The sequence below is a fragment of the Petaurus breviceps genome, unplaced genomic scaffold, assembly GCF_028583685.1.
Source record: "Petaurus breviceps papuanus isolate PSGF00001 unplaced genomic scaffold, PetGlider_PUasm1.0 80, whole genome shotgun sequence".
NCBI lineage: Eukaryota > Metazoa > Chordata > Mammalia > Diprotodontia > Petauridae > Petaurus > Petaurus breviceps.
Window position 1 is genome coordinate 743,205 of NW_027186540.1, and position 17,808 is coordinate 761,012.

General features: G+C 37.1%; 1 pseudogene; it reads left to right on the forward strand.

Annotated features, from left to right (window-relative positions):
* Window positions 1-11,687: 11,687 nt before the first annotated feature.
* The window catches only part of LOC138175963 (mitochondrial dicarboxylate carrier pseudogene), a 151,347-nt pseudogene continuing 145,226 nt past the window's right edge, over window positions 11,688-17,808 (forward strand).

The window sequence follows — 17,808 nt, forward strand, 5'->3', positions numbered from 1 at the left end:
GTTAATGGCTATAATTTGAATTGACCAGAGTTTAAGGAAAGTAGTATGAAATAAGACTAGAGTGGTATTGAAGCAGTTTATGGAGGTCTTTGTGTGCCAAAGAAATTGCAACTTTATCCACCTTGTGATAGTTACCTAGAAGTCTTTTTGGTTTTGTTGTTATGTAAGAAGAACATAAGAGGGCAGCTAGGTGGTGCAGTGGATAGAGCCCTGACCCTGGAGTTAGGGCCTGAGTTCAAATTTGGCCTCAGACACTTACACTTACTAGCTGTGTGACATTGGGTAAGTAACAACTCCAATTGCCCTGCTTTCCCCCCTCCAAAAAGACACACACAAAAAATAAAAAAACACAACATAGGAAAAATTCTGTCCACAGCATGAAGAGCAAAGACTGTAAGTAAACTGTTATTACAGTCCAGGTAGGTGATAATGAAGAATTAAGAAAAAAATATTACCAGAGGTGTCTACTTCACTCAATTAAATATGATTTATTTATTAAAATGAAGAAATCTCTTGCCCCATCAAGAGCTACTCATGTTTCTCTCTGTGTGGAAAAACCTAATCTCCTAGCCTTAAATAAACATTAAAATTAATGATTATATAATTTAACAGAATTTTTCCAGATTCACCACTGAAGGTCCCCTTTTTAATGTTTCTCTATAAAATATCCATGAAGAAAGTCCTCTCAAGTACATTTTGGTCAAGATGGTGCAATATGAGGAAGTACAGCCTACCTCATTTATCAAACCTCCTCCACAAAGAGCTAGAAAATGCACGAGGTCAAGATATAATTAGAAAATCCAAGAAAAAACCATAGTAATTTTTTTTCTAGCTCAAGGCTTAGGAAGACAGCCAGAGAAGTCTATACTTATGGGGGAATGAGGTCTGCCCAGGTGTCTGCCCAGGACCACATTGTCCAACATGAAATAGAGCAAATACTGGACACTAAGGCAAGAGATCTCTGCACAAGCAGAGTTCCTGGGAGATTCAGTCTGATAGCCCTGTCACGCACTAACCAGTTTTGAGTCACAAATCCAGGGCTGAGAAGATTGGCTCCAAAGGAGACATAGCTAGTTGGTCACAATTTCCATACTGAACAAGAAACAAATTCCAGGAGCAGTGACTGGTATGACTTTGATTCCACAGTCAGAGTAGGAATACTTATATCCTATACCCCATTTTGGAAGCCTGCAATGGAATAACCGCAGTCAAAATCCCAGACAAAAGGGGAAACCTCTATTTCAGTCACCGAAATTTCGAGGCTTTCATCTAAAAAACAGTAGCTGAATCCAGCAGGAGTCTACTGAAACTCCCAAACAGATAAGCCAACAGGTATAAACCTGGGTCATGAACTTGCAGAGATGAAATCAGAAGGGCAATGAGCTGAATTTCCCCAGAATCATGTGGCTTTGGAGGAACTGAAGTCTTGTAGATGCCCAGGCTGAGCTGTGAAAACAGTAGGAGGATAAAAGAGGAGAGAAACTCAGGCCATTCATTTCCCCCAGATGTGCATAGGGCCCAAAACTAATAAAGTCCAAGGTGAAGAAGTAGACAGCAAAAATGGGCAAACATATAGAACCCACCTTAAAGAATTATTATGGTCACAGGGAAGCTCAAGATAGAAAACCCAAAAAAGAGAATGATCTGAAAACACCTACAAGCAAATCATCTATAAGTAGATATTTATCCTCATCCTCTCTCTGTCTCTGTCTCTCCATCTCTGTCTTTCTCTACCTCTATCTCTCTCTCTGTTTCTCTGTCTCTCTGTCTGTTTCTGTCTCTCTGTCTCTCTCTCTCTCACACACACATTCTCTCCCTCCTCTCCAACTCTTCCTTAATTGAGAATGAAAGAAAAACAAAACCTCTGTTACAAACATGTATAATCAAGTAAAAAAAATTCTCACTGTCCATGTCATATGTGCATGTATGTGTATTATGTATGTATGTATGCATTTATGTATTTATATGTATATATATATATATATAATTATCACTTTGCCTTCTAAGTACTTCACCTGTCTAGCAGGAAATAAGTAACAGAATTTTGGTTGGTCATTGAACTCATCAGAATTCCCACCTTTTTCAAAGTTGTTTGTCTTTACCATATTATTGTTATTGTATATATGCCTTTCCTCATTCTGTTCACTTTGATAGACATCAAGTTGTACAATTCTTCCCAGTTTTCTCTCAAACCATTTCCTTCATTAATTCTTAGAGAACAATACTACTCCATTATATTTATATAAGATGTTCAGTCATTTCCTAATTGATAGGTAACCTCTTCATTCTTTGTCACCATAAAAATAGCTATAAAAGCTTTTGTACATCTTGAATTAGAATTTATTTTGCTTAGAAACGATCCATTTTCCCTTATCCCTTTTCTCTCTGATCTTCCCATTAAAGAAAATGTATTTCTATGCCCAACACAGTGCATGTGTATTCCTCAGTCATTGGATGAGTTCAGAATAGCATGAGTGTCAGCTGTTCCCCACCTCCCTCTCCCTTGTTTTTATTTTTATTTTTTGCTTTTTGGAGAGGGGAGGGCAGGGCAATTGGGGTTAAGTGACTTGCCCAAGGTCACACAGCTAGTAAGTGTTAAGTGTCTGAGGTAGGATTTGAACTCAAGTCCTCCTGACTTCAGGGCCCTTGCTCTATTCACTGTGCCACCTAGCTGCCCTTCTCCCTTATTTTTAGAGATGACTGTTTGTGCATCTTGAGTATGTGAGATAAAATACCTTAAACTTCATTTCTCTTTTCAGAGAGGGCAGGAGGCTAATTCCTTCCATGAATGCATGTGAGATTTACGCTGTTTCTCAAAAGTTTTTTTAACCTTTTTATTTACTTTGTCTCTAAAGATGAGAATTGTGATAGATAACATTAATCAGTGCATTATTAATATATGTACATCATTTCTCAAAACTGCAGCAAGGTGTAATAAGTGAGTTCCAAGTAGGAGAGACATACAGTTTTAAAACTGTTATTTTCATGAAACACTTTTTCTGACAGAGGTTTCAGAGCATAAAAAATACTATTAATTCATGTTTATAACTTCATAGTGCAGAGGTAACATTTATGCTAGGATCCTTCCAAGTCAAGCATAAGAAACATTAGCTTGGGCTAGTATTGATGCCATACTTTTCCAATTTTTTTCTTATCATTTCCTAAAACCATTTTGAAAGGAAAGCTACTCTTCCAAAAAAAAAGGGCTGGAGGAGTGGCTAAAGGAGGAAAAGAGGAGTCAGGACCACACAAGATTCCTAAATAAATATGCTGAAATGGATATTCCAAACCCTGGTGGTTGCCTCATGGATTTTCGAGGTCTAGAGCCACTGAGTGGTTCCAGTGACTGCCTGCAGGAGTTCTTCCCTTACAGCTTCTACAGTGCTTTTCAGAGAAGTGAACTACAGACCAGTAGAGGAGTTTAAGTCATGATGTAGCTTGTCAACAATATAAACCTCAAGGGAATCACTTAGGTTAGACAATACAGAAAGGAGGTAAAGCTAGCAGCACTCTGTACCAGCATAGCACCGAACTATACTCCCTTCTCACCCTATCTTCCCTCTCTTTCATATATACAAATATAAATAAATAAAGAAATGTATGTGTGTGTATAAATATATATACACATGTGTATAAGTGTGTGTGTGTGTGTGTGTATATATATGTATATATATATTTATACATACACATTGTTTGTTTTCCATCTTTCTATGACATCTGACTTTTCTTGACCCTGTGGAACATATTATCCTTGGAGTTTTCTTGGCAAAGATACTGGAAGTGGTTTGTGGAATGTTAGATATTTGTGGATAGTAGTTTTTTTTTTTAAGCAATTGGGGTTAAGTAACTTGCTCAAGGTTACACGGCCAGGTGATTCTGGGTGGGTGCTAAGTGTCTGAGCCCGGGATTCAATCTCCAGGGTCTTCTCAACACTGGAACCGGTGCTCTTCTCGCTGTGCTACCTGGCCACCCCTGGATAGTAGATTAAGGCAAACCAAGTTTAAGTGACTTGCCCAGGATTACACAGCTAGTAATGTCCAAGGCTGGATTTGAACTTCAGACTTCAGACCCAGTGCTCTATTGACTGAGTTATTTAGCTAACCCTACACACATATGTAAATGTATAGACTGTATATTTTCATAATCCCTTCTTAAGCAGAGGATGCTAAACTTAATGTATCCTTTTCCTGATGACTCAGGATTTTCCATACATTCTATAATTATTTACTCTTCTGTAACCTAGTGATGTTCTCAAGAGCTATTGTGGTATGCAAAAATAGACTTTTGTACTTTATTTTCTTGTGTCTGATTCTTTTTTTGTTCTCTCTCATACTGGCAGGCTGTCAGTGATTGCTTCTTGTTTCTGTCAGTGTGCCTTCTTCAAGCAAATGTTCTCCCTCCTCCATGATTTGCTGTTGCTTTATATCTACTGTGGACTGGGAAAACAGCTGTTTTCTAGAGTCCTATATAAAATAAAAGTAAATAGGCTATAAGTAAGGGTCTAAGTGACTCTCCGATGATAGAGGAGGTGGGTTTTATGTTGCCTATTTTGCCTACTTGTATTTCAACTGTGTACCAGATACTGAAAACTGTTAAATAAGACTTTTGAATAAGTGAGCTGTTATTGAGTAATATTCCTTTATTTGCAAAGGTTGCTACTGATAATTATGATTTGGATACACACGTGCTATTGACAAAACCAATAAGGAATCAATATTTCTTTCTTCAGTGATGATATTGGAAACCTGAGCCATGATTATCTTCTGTGTTTGCTATTCAGTCACTGTCATTTTTGGCAGCTTTTAGAATCTAGGTTGGCTTGGAGTATTTCCTCAGAAAGAACAATTCTTTTCATCAACAGTTGTATTGCATTGGTTTGGTCTGTATTTAAACATCTTTTACCAGTCTTTGAATATGACCTTTTCAGTAGATCCACATTGAAATAAGCCTGGCTTTACTAATGGAAGGCCAGTGGGTATGTAGACTTTCATTATTCATGATCCCCTCCTTATCTTTGTTTTTTATTGGACTTCTTGGATGTATAGATGAAATCATTAAATAATTATAATAATAACAATAATGACTTTCACTTGTATAACAACTATATTCAAGGCACTATGTCATGTATTTACAATTATTAGCTCATTTGATCCTGAGAGGTAAGTGTTATTATTATCTCTAATTTGTAGATAAGGAAACTGAAGCAAACTGAGGTTAAGCAACTTGCTCAGGATCATACAGCTAGAAAGTGTCTGAGGTTGGATTTGAATTCAGGTTTTTCAAACTCTAAGATCATGATATCTGTGATTGGTCTATATGTCTGAACTCTTTGGTCAATTGATTCTGGGAATTTGTCTATACAATCTAATTCTGATTGAATGCATTTGTGTCTTTTGCTGGTATTCATAGAATGATGAATTCCCAAAGCAGCCTCAAATATAACTGCCTAGGAAAGTTTTCTTCCATCCTCCAATACACTATAATTCTAGTGCATGCTAGATACCATGCACTCCCACATACCAATTTGCCAGTAGTGAGATTAGGAATAGAACTGGATATTCAGTCAACATACATTCATTAAAACTCACTATGTGCTACTGCTATGATAAATGTTGAGCATAAGAAAAGGGAGGTGGGGACAAAAACAGAATCCCTGACCTACAAGAGGTCACATTTTGTTGGGAGAGGTAATGTGAAAATAGTACATACAAGTTGTATACATTATAAATGGGAAATAATCTCACAGAGAAGGCTTTAGCAGTGGGGTATACCAGGAAATAGATATATCTGCAAGTGGCACTTGTATATATATGTACATATATATATGTATATATATACTCACACACACACACACACACACACACACACACACACACATATATATATATATATATGAAGTGTTAGAGCTGAAATGGAATTCAAAGATCCTGAAATATGAAGACACGAAAACCTAGGAAAATTAAACAATTTGCTCGAGGTCACATAGCCATCTAGTGGCAAAGCTACATTCATGGGAAAAAGTCTTTCTAAATTTAAATAATTAAATTTACTGATATACAATAAGCCTAACAACTTTTTGCTTTCAGAAAACTCTTAATATGCAATGTCAGAATTTTGTAACATTTACTTTTTTACACTATTTGTCAGAGTCCACAAGATTTTGGTTCATTTAAAACTTTTTTCATCAGTAAACAATATTTTTAACCTATTGGTTAAAAGTGTACCTTTTTCATCAAATGTAGCATTGATTATTAAACAGGAGACACCATGTTAAAGGTAAAAAAATATAATGATAACAGTGAAAATCAGTGCCCACTATTAAATGCCTACTATATGCCAGGCATTTTATTAAGCTCCAAGGAGAGTATACAAAGAAAAGCAAAAACAAAACAAACCCCCAAAACCTAAAAACTAGCAAACAAACAAACAAACAAACAAGACAGTCCTTGCCCCAAAAGGAGCCCACAGTGTAATAGGAGAGACACATGCAAACATGTAAGTACAAACAAGCTGTATACAGGAAACAATGGAGAGAATCACAGAGGGAAAACATTAAGATTAGAGAGGAGTGGGAAAAGCTTCTTGCGGAACATAGGCCTTTAGATGAGAACTGAAGCAAGTCAGGAAGTGGAGACCTTCCAGACCTGGAGGTTAGCCAAAGAAAAGTCAGAGAAGATTTAGGATATATAGTATTTTGTTCAAACAGCAAGAGAGTCACTGTAAGCAGATTATAAAGTGTAAGGGGACAAGAAAAGGAAGAAGGGATTAGGCTATGGAGGGCTTTAAAAGCCAAAAAGAAGAGGTTGTATATTTGATCATGGATATAATGAGTCATTTGATTTTCTAGAGCAAGAAGTTAATATGATCAGACCTTTAAGAAGGTGCTTTAGGAAGATCAATTTAACAACTGTGTGGAGGATGGTCTTTTGGGAGATGAGATTGGAGGCAAGGAAACTAATAAGCAGGCTAGTTCAATGGTTCAAGAATGAGATGCTGAGGGCCTTCTCTGGGGTGGTGGTACAGTAAGAGGAAAGAAGAAGTCATAGGCTATAAATGTTCCAAATATCAAATCAGCAGAACTTGCCAACAGATTGGATATGGGAAGTATAAAAAGTGAGAAGTAGAGGATATAGCCTAGATTGTAATGCTAGATGACTGCGGCATGGGGAGGTTGAGGTCTAAGGGAGCTGGGAGCCCTGAACTTCAAGGACAAAAGCCATTGGTCTGCCTCAAAGAAAGAATGCAACTCAAACCTTCTTTCAGTCAGAGACAAAGTTTATTAAAACACTGGTTGGGGTGGACAAGATTCCTATTGAGTGTGTGCTATTGACCAGATCTTAAGAATCAGAGTCATTTAATGGGGAACAAGATGAAGAATGTGGGAAGATCTGGATGTGATCTAGGAGTGACCAATAGGCTGGGGTGACCCTAAAGTAGCAGAAAAGGGATCTAGATGGAATTTAGGAGTGGCGAATAACCTGGGATGATATAGAGGTATCAGACAATAAATTGAAGTCTGGGTCAGGGGTAACAGAGAATTGAGGGTCAGAGGCAAATGCCAAGGATTGGGTCATGTATGTGGGAAAGTTCAGGGGAAGTTCAAAAGCAGGGGAGGGGTCCAGAGCCCATATCCAGGCAGTAGTATATTGGAAAGTAAGAGGAAACTTATAAAGGGTGAAGAGTTTGAAGAGAAAAGATCATAAGTATGGTTTTAGACATGTTGAGTTTACGATGTCTCCTTTATATCTAGGTAGAGATAAGCAATTTGAGATGGGAGTCTGGAAGTCATCAGGGAGATTAAGCCTGGATAAGTAGATTTGGGTATCATCAACATAAAAATTATATTTGAATCCATGATACGAAGTGAGATCACCAAATGAAATAATATAGAAGGTGAAAAGGAGAGGGCCAAAGATAGAGATTAAGGTATCCCCACAGTCAGAAGGCATGTTTTAGATTATGATCCAGTCAAGGAGTCTGAGAAGAAATGATCAGCTAAGAAGGAGAACCAGGAGAGAGTAATGTCACAAAAACCAAGAGAGAAGAGAAGAGAGTATTCAACAATGTTAAAGGCTGCAGAGAGGTCAGGAAGGATGAAGATTGAGAGGGGAAACAAACATTAGATTTGGTAATTAAGAGAGTTTAGTAACTTTGGAGAGACCATTTAATGTTTAATGATGAAACTGGAAGGCAGACTCAAAAGAATTAACAACAGGGAGAAGAAAGGAAGTGGAAGTACATATTATAGATGGATTTCTCAAGTGTTTTAGCCAGAAAACATAAAAGGAGGAGGAGAAATGAGACGATAGCTAGTTGTGATGGATGGATCAAATGGAGGTGTTTTTGGGGATGAGGGAGATATGGGCATGTTTGGATGAAGGCAGGAGGGAAACAGTAGCCAGAAAGTGATTGAAGATTGTATCCTAGGACAAATGACTTAAAGTCTCTAGGTGTCAGAATAAAGTAAGGAAACTGGCTTTAAAATCCTATGAGCCTATGAATCTTGTAAACTTGGGATTCTATAATGTTTTGGCCTAAAGATAAATTTTAGTATTTGTTATGAAAATTCTGTGTGAACAAAAGATTGTTACATTAGATGAATAAGGTTCAGCTTGAACCTTAATGAATTAATGTAAAATTATTCAAATTATATCAACAACAATAAAAATATTTTGGATCGATGTTACTTTTTTTTTTACTTTTCTTCTATTTTCTTCATTTTTTGATATCATCATGATGCTATGAAATAGGTTATCATCCTGGTTTTGAGTCAGGAAACTGAAAATTGAGTTTTTATACCAAGCTTTGCCATGAAACTAGAGTTGTATGACTTGAAATGTATCACTTAACTTCTCTGTATCTCAGCTTCTTCATTGATAAAAAAAGTAATTCTAAAATAAAGTGCTAAGTAATCTTATACTACCCTTGGAATTCATAAGCTTTAGGACAAAATATAGAAGTTTTTGTTCCCTTTTTTAAAAAATGTTTTATTTAATTTTGTATTTTAATAGAACCCTACTCATCCCAGAGACCAAAAAGGAATGTATTTCTATAGAATATACCTCTCCTCTTCCTTTTGCTCAGCAGGTATTGATGCTTATGTTGCTTAGAATTCTAGTGGTTCTATGATCTGTAGGTGTCCATCAAGGCAATGAAATTGTTCTCAACATTTTCTCAGCATAAAAAATTAAATTCTATGCAAGATGTCCACTTTAAATTTTCTTTTTCAAAATGGCAGTCATGATACAAATTAAATTTAGGAGATATTTTTGGGGCAAGCGTTGTTTCCTTCATGTGTTTAAAGGATTGTTGTGTGAAAGAGAATTTAGATTTATTTTTCATGGTCTTAGAAGGCAGCACTAGGAGCAATGTCTGCTGCAGAATGATAGATTCCAGCTAGTTATAAGGAAAAGATTTCTTGATAATTAGGGCTGTCCATAAGTGGAATGTGAGGGTTCAAGAGGAGTGAGGCCTCCTTCACTAGAGATCATTCAGGGCAGGTTAGATGGCAGGGATATTTTTAGCACAAATATCATTCAGGTACAGTTTGTTCCAGGTAATCTCTGGCATCCCTTTGAAGTCTGAGATTTTGTGTTTCCATGATTCTACACAGATATCCTATTACGACCTAAAACCTTGAGATTCTTAAATTAATTAAAGCCGTGAAGAACTTTGGAAAAATATTTCATAGAATCACAGAGAAGTGGCCTCAATAGCCATCACATCCAACCCATCCACAAGGTAATCCTCAATGTAATGTACCTAACAAATGGTTGTCAGTCATCTCTTTTTTTTCTTTTTCTTTTTGTTTTAAAGCAATTGGGGTTAAGTAACTTGTTCAAGGTTACATGGCCAGTTATTTCTGGGTATGGTACTAAGGATCTGAGCTGGATTCAATCCCAGGTCATCCCGACTCTGGGGCTAGTGCTCTTACTCACTGCACCACCTGGCTGCCCCTTCAATCATCTCTTAAAGACCTCTGAAGAAGGGGATCTCATCACCTCTCAAGACATTCCACTTTCAGACAGTTGTAACTGTTAGGAAATTTTTCCTGACATCAAGTCTAAACATGTTAGGTTGTAACTTCTATGCAGTACTCCTAGTTCTGCCCTTTGGAGCCAAAGAAAAGAAATGTAATTCCTCCTCCACAGATGCTCCCTTTAATTAATTGAGCATAGCTATCATCCCCCTCTTCATTCGCCTCCCTCCACCACCACACACACATATTCACAGACTTCTCTTTTACAGGCTAAATTTACCCAGTACTTTCAGTCAATGTTCATATCCTGAACTCTAGGCTCTTTACCATGATGGTGGTAAATGTGATCAACCTCCTCCAGATATTCTTTAGTTTGTAAATATCCTTGTAAAACCACAATACCTAGAACTGAAAGCCCTACTACACATGAGGTCTGGTAAGGGCAAAGAATACAGTATCTTTCTGTAGGAATAATAACCCTTAATCCCTATTTCTAGAAGTACTGCCCTTCCTAGTATAGCCTAAGATTGCTGTTGTTCAGTTTTATAGTTGTTTCCAACTCTTCATGACTCCAATTGTTTTTTTTTGGCAAAGGAACTGGAGTGGTTTGCCATTTCCTCTTCTAATTCAATTTACATATAAGGAAACTGAGGCAACAGGTTTAAATGACTTGTCCAGGGTCACACAGCTAGTAAATTTCTCTGACTAGATTTGAACTGAGAAAGAAGAATCTTCCTGATTCCAGGCCAAGTACTTTGTCTACTGTGCTGTCTAGTTGCAACATTACTCTTATTAAATGTAAACAGAGTTTTTTTCCCTTTTGTTCTGATTCTTTTTTCACAACATTACTAATGTGGAAATGTGTTTAACATGATTGTACATGCATTACCTATGTTAGATAGCTTGCTATCTTGAGGAGAGGGGAGGGGAGGGAAGGAAAAAACTTGGAATTCAAAATCTTAAAAAAATGAAAATGTTGAAAACTATATATGTAATTGGAAAAATAAAATGCTTTCAAGTGAAAAAAGAAAAATGCAAATAGAATATGAATATTTCAAATGAATTCTGGAGAAAAGGAAGATTAAAATCATTAAGAAATATGCATTTAAAATAATACACTACTTGTGGCTGAGACTATTTCTTTTATCTTTTATCTTATTTTTTACCATTTTTATGGCTTCTTACTGCTACATGCTTACCTATGGCAGCTAAGAGGTTGTAACTACAAGCAAAGTGGGATTTTTTGCTGTTTTTGTGGATTATGTTTTAGCTAATCAAGTGCCTTTGATTGAGTCTTGCCTTTGATTGAATCAAGAGTCTTTGAATCAAGTCTTTGATTGGAAACAGTATATATTGTATTACTTGAAGGAAGGGGAGAGGGAGGAGCAGAGCTGAGAGAGAGAAGAGAGCATGAGCAGGGAGAGAAACTTGCTTTGTGAGGAGACCTAACAGAAAGAATGTTTGTGATATTGGTGCTCTGTCTGTTGATCTGTGTTAATTTCTCAGACAGAAGTCCTACCATGTTTCCCTGATAATAAGACCTATCCCGAAAATAAGCCCTCCCCTTACTGTGTAAGATTCCTCTAAAATAAGCCCTCCCCCGAAAATAAGCCCTATTGAGATTGCTACTGTAGTGAAGGTGATCCTCTGCGCTACACGCTACATTACGGTACCCTCTGTATGCACCGTCCCCACCCCCGCCGGTGAAATGCATGCTGCACTCCGAGCTGCATCCAATCAGAGCTGCAGCAGTGAGTGCGTCATCCTGTTCTTCCCCAGTGATTTGCTTGCTGGTACATTTTTTTGTTCACATTTACCTGTTTATTAAAATTGCTGTCAATGTTCATTAAAATAAGCCCTCCCCTGAAAATAAGCCCTCTGGTGTTTTTCTGTCCAAAAAATTAATAAGACAGTGTCTTATTATCGGGGAAACATGGTATCTGTTGGTATGTATTAATTTCTCAGACAGAAGCCCTGCCTGTTGGCCTTTATGAATGAATTGAACTGAAGAGTGGAGATTTGCCCACAGGAAGGAGGCTGAGTTCAAGCCCATTTTAAGAGCTGTCAGAGTGAATTGAGGTACTGGTGCTGGTAATGTGCATAAATATTGTTGTAGCCCTGTTAAGTTTTATTTTCTTAGAAACAGAAGCTGCAGGCAAGAGCCCTGGAGCCTGCTTTCAGGCAGGAGCTTGGAGTGGAAGCAGTCTCCATGATGTGAGATATGGAGCAGGAGCAGGAGCAGAGAGCTGCCTATGTGTAAATCCAGGTGAGTTGGGAGTGGTCAGCCCACAGAGTTTTGAGGTTTGGAAGTCAGCCTTGAGTCAAGATGAGATAGGACTTTACTTGGACACTGTGTATTGATTGAGAAGATTATGACTTACTGTGACCTAGGGGTGGATAATGTTTGTATTTTCTGCTACCCCTTAATATGTGTAGTGCTAGGGAAGACCCTAGCCTGGGAGTCCCTAAACATGTTAACCAGTATTTGGGTGAATGTTACTGAATGCAATGATATATCCATGTGCCATATGATATACTGAATGCTATGAAAAACATATAGATATAGATGATATCTTTTGCTTAAAGATATTGTTATGAATGTTATGCTTTATTGAACAATCTTTAGTTCAAAATAGAGTTCATTATACTATGTGATTAGCCACTTAAAATTATTCACAGCAGCAGTCCCCAGGTGTGCTGCCATGATTGGCATTAAAGTGGTGCAATGGATGGAGCACAGCACCTGGAATCAGGAAAACAAATTTTCATGAATTCAAATCCAGCTTCAGATGCTTATTAACAGTGTGATGCTGAGCAAGTCACTTAATCCAGTTTTCCTCAATTCCACATCTGTAAAGATGAGCTGGAGAAGGAAATGGCAAACCACCCCAGTATATTTGTCAAGAAAACTCAAAAACTGGGTCACAAAGAACAGGACATGACTGAGCAACTCTAGCAATAGCATGGCAATTGGCAGACTTCAATTTCCTCATGTGTATAATAAATGGTCAGTCTGTCTATCTCTAAGGCCTGTCTCACATCTAAATTTGTGATGAAGGAATAAATAAAAAGGCATTTACTCAAGCAATCAATTAGTATTTATTAAACATCCACTATATATGTAAAGGATAGGGAGGAACTTACTTTGCAAAAAAAGAAAGGTTACTTTTGGGGGAAAAACTAGCCAGGGAGAGAGTTTTATGAGTGGGACCATATGAAAGTCATTTGTCATTAGCTTTCCAGTAACAATGGTTATATTGATTTTATTATTGTTCTCAAAGTAAGAGATTGGAGTGGTGGGGAGTAGTGAGGCAAAGAGAGAATACAACCTGGCTGGTAAGGTAAATGGCAAAATGTCAGCATAGGAGTCCATTTTGTATTTTATTTTTTCTAGGTTGGATATGTGTTTATGGTCTACGGTGGGTTGGATCTAGGGAGTCAAGTGAGCTTCCACTCATTCACCAATCACAAGAGCTAAGTCTCTAAAGTAGAATTCCAGAATTGTAAAAGATTATCCAATACCCATTCCTGGCTGCCATCATATTCTCTAGAAGACAGATCTTGCATATGGCTCTCCTATTATATTTGGAGTTCAACTGCTAATAAATACACTTGCCACCTACTGTAAATGAGTGTATAGTGAGGGCTTAGTGAGGGTATGGATAGCTCATATAAGAACCTTGAATCAAATTTTGCAAAGCACTATCTAATTGCAATTCCTATTGATTAGAGTGAAAGAAAGAATTTTTCAGCAATGTCCCACATTTGAATTGCTAGTGAAGGTGATTTCAGGATGCTGGCAGGGAAGGAGTGAATACACATAGAAATGGCTTAATTCCATTTTTAATTTAAGGAGCGAGAATCTACGCAAAGAAATAGTCCCCGGAGTAAAATTTTGCAGTTGAGAAATTCTTTCAAATCCTTCCCATTTTGCTGTTAACATTCCTTAAAGCAAGAGATAAGCAGCTTGCTTCAGCTCTTGTTTTAGTCACATCTGGGGATGAAATTCACACAGATAATACCACCTTTCTGTCTCTCCTAATATCTCTATCACAGTCTCTAATAGTGCTCTCTAACCAGATGGATATTCTAGTCCATTTTTCTTAGGGCTATACCTTGCCCTCAATCCTCATACAGCTCTTTCACTGAACTCAATGGGAACTGTATGTCTGAATCAAGGGTAAGATAGATGGCCCTGAGGGTTTGCATACAAATTTAAAACCTTTGAAAGAAAACAGGGTAGAGCTATAATAATAAAGGGGAAAAGTATGATAAAACGGCCACAACTGAAACTTGGAAGGGAATTAAGGGTACCACATGGAGAATTATTAGAGTATCAAGCAGTTTGTTTGAAAGGACAGAAGAGATAATAAATGTAGCCCCGTTTGTAAAGCAAGATGGGTATAGGACCACAAAACCTATTATGAATGGGAGTTGGAGGTCTTTCCAGACATTAAACTTGGACAGATTTAACAGCTAGACAAATGGTATGAATTAGAACACATTCAACAAAGTACATGGGGGTAGCGCATGGGGATTTTTATCTATCTAGATATTATATTTCCAAAGCTCTTATCATTCTCTTATCTAAGTGCACAGAACAATAACTCAGATTCTCATTTCTCTGATCCATTTCATGTGCTGACCTCCCAAGTGAATTCAGGCACAGATCTGATCTTTTTGACCTTTTACAAATTACTTAACCTTTCTGGGCTACAAATTTATCTTCCTGGAAATAGGGACAGCAATTTGACTACCTCACAGGTGTGTTTGGGAGATTATCTTGATTGATGTTTGTAAAGAGTTTTTCCTATCTGTGTGAAAGGTAGACACCGGATACTGCTATTTCTCTGGCATATTTTCTAAGTATCACTTATCCCTCATCTGTACAAGAAGGCTAGCATAAAAGGACAATATTCCACATAACTCTTTAAAAGGAAATCACTTTTCTTTTTAAAGAACTTGGTAGAGGTGGGGGTATTGTGGTGTCGAAGAGTGAACCAACAGAGTTTGGCAAAGAAACATGATATAAAAATGTTTGGCAATTGAGAAAATTATTATTGATTTTCATGTCATGCTTGCCACATGATTCAGGAGACTTTAAATATAATCAGTGACTTATGTTTTAATTTCTTTCCTCTATTCTATTCCTCAGGAATTTTTGGCTAGGAATTGGAAGGTAGAAGAAGTTTCTATGTATCAAAACTATTGTTTTGTTATTGGTTTTTCATTTCCAGTCATATCCAGTTCTCTCTGATGCCATTTGGGGTTTTCCTGGCAAAGATACTGGTTCCTTCTCCAGCTCGGTTTACAGCTCAGATAACTGAGGCAAACAGGGTTAAATAGTTAGTTCAGGGGTCACACAGCTAGTCTGAGGTCACATTTGAATTCAGGATGATGAGTCTTTCTTACTCTAGGTCTAACTGCCTTCTCTAAAAAAGGCAAGGTTACATGTGAGGTATGTTCATGCTCTTGGCATTTTGAATGAGGCAGTTATGTAGCTAGAGTTTGATAGTGGATAGAGACTTGGATTTAGAGTTATGAAAGTCTGTGTTCAAATGTATTCAAAAAGCTTGTGTGATGCTGGGTACATTATTTAACCTGTTTGCCTCAGTTTCCTCAATTGCAAAATGGGGATAATAACAAGATCTACTTCCTAGTGTTGTTGTGAGGATAAAATGAGATATTTGTAAAGAAAATTTCCCCCCCTTGTATTAGGACTTCTACTTCCTCTTGCTAATTGACTAAATTTGGGGCTTTTATATATAAACACTTGAGACCATCAGTTTGATTATTGGCTCTTACTTGGATCTTGCATCCCATGAATTTCTATGTCTCAGTTGTTCTTCCTTCTTTGTAACTACTCCTATAGTATTAACGTGGGGGATTCAACCTCCACTAAATTGGTAGAAAATATATGCATGCTAATTCTTGTTGTTAAACACTGCAGAGTCCCCAACAACATTATAAGGAACATGGAAAAAGTTACATATGTTCATTGCTAGGGTTCCCTGTGAGGACAGATAGTAAAGGTGGAGACAGGTCCAATTCACTCTTACTTCTCTTGAAGTAAACAGAAGCTTTTGGACTGAGGCTAGAACGAAAAAATACATTAAGCTGAGAAGAGAAACATAGTGTTCTCTGAATAACAAAAGCTTTACATGTTTAGACATCCCCACATTAACAGAAATAAAAGCTCCATTGATTCTCTAATAACCTGGGAGATTAATGGAGTCATAAAGATAAGTAGTAAAAAGAACTGAAAAGAAAGAATAGAGTTATTATACTGTAGGGAATAGAAAGCTAGGCACAGAGTTAGGAACTCATGTGATCACATCCCGCCTGAGACAACCAGCTGATTGTGGGATCCAGGACAAGTGACTTCACTTTTAATCTCCCCAGGTCACTCATTCATGTTTTCAGTTGATGAAAATGAACAATTTCAATGAGAAAGTTTCCTCACTGGGAATCCCCTACACTTATTATTTTGGCATTCTAGTTTGAAGCCAAATGACTTGCAAATAGCAAGTGCTTAATAAGTGCTCATTGACTAAATAATTGGATAACAGCTCCCCCTCCCCCCCCCCCCCCCCTGGCCGCAAACCGGTAAAAAAAACAATAACAGCTAGTGAATTGCACTGGTAATGTGTGTTATATATTTAGTGAACATGGTACAGTGAAAAAAGCCAAACAAACCAAGAGTGATCTTCATAACTTAACATGCAGTTTATGAGGCATGAATTCAAATTCTGGCTCTGTGAGTACTGACCTTTGTGGTCATGGGAAAAACACTTAGCAACTCAGGGTTTCAGTGTCGTTATCTGTAAAAAGGTAGAGTAGTATTAGATGACTTCAAAATCCTCTTCTAACATTAGCTCTATGCTATCATAAGAAAGTCCTTCTACAGATCTCAATCTTATTAAACTCATGAAATATCCTAACAAGTGAATAACCAAAGTTGTTATTTTGTCCATGTTAGGGATGGCATAACTTACCCAAAGATCACCTTACCTCATAGAAAAAAAATTAAATAAATTAAAACAAAGATCTTTGAATTGCTAATCAATATAAGAGCTGATTTAAGGTAGAGAATATTTTATTGGAAAAACAAATTCTGATTAAATAGTAATTAACAGCAATTGAAGGTTTTCTCTGACCTTATTTGTTTTCCTGTACAGTTTTATAGTGAATTCACAGTAGTGGCTTGAAGTTGTCAGTTTACCCTTATGATTGACTGGAAAACTAACCTGAAAATAAATACTGGTTTAGGGGCAAATAAATTGGGATTTATAGTTAGTCTCTGGAAATAAACTATTGTCACAGATCTAAATGTCATTGAATGGATTACCCCCAGTGTAATGTGGTTTGAAAGTAAACTGTTCAAATGACAAGTGAGGAGTTGTGAATTATCATTATTGAAAACCTCCACCCCCACCCCCACCCATTCATTCCAATGTTTGGCAAAGTCTTCAGGGAATGGTAGATTTAATAGTGGGGAAAGCAAAGGTTCCGGAAGAGGAATGAGTAGTCTTTGGGACCTATGAGTTAGGAAATTATAATGTAGCTAGTTCTTAGAGGCAGTTGCCTAAGTCTTTTATAATCATTTTTATTTAAGATATTGTAGCCATATTGTTCTCCTTTTGATTGTTTAGTTCTACCCCATCTCATATAAGTCTTTTAATGTTTCCCTGGATTCCTAGCATTCATGACTTTTTAATGGTGCAATAGTATTGCTTTAAATTTATACACCTTAATATGTTTAGACATTGGTAATTTTTTTTTGGAGGGGAGGTCTTACCATCTGGGTGGATCAGGAAGTTTTTTTTATT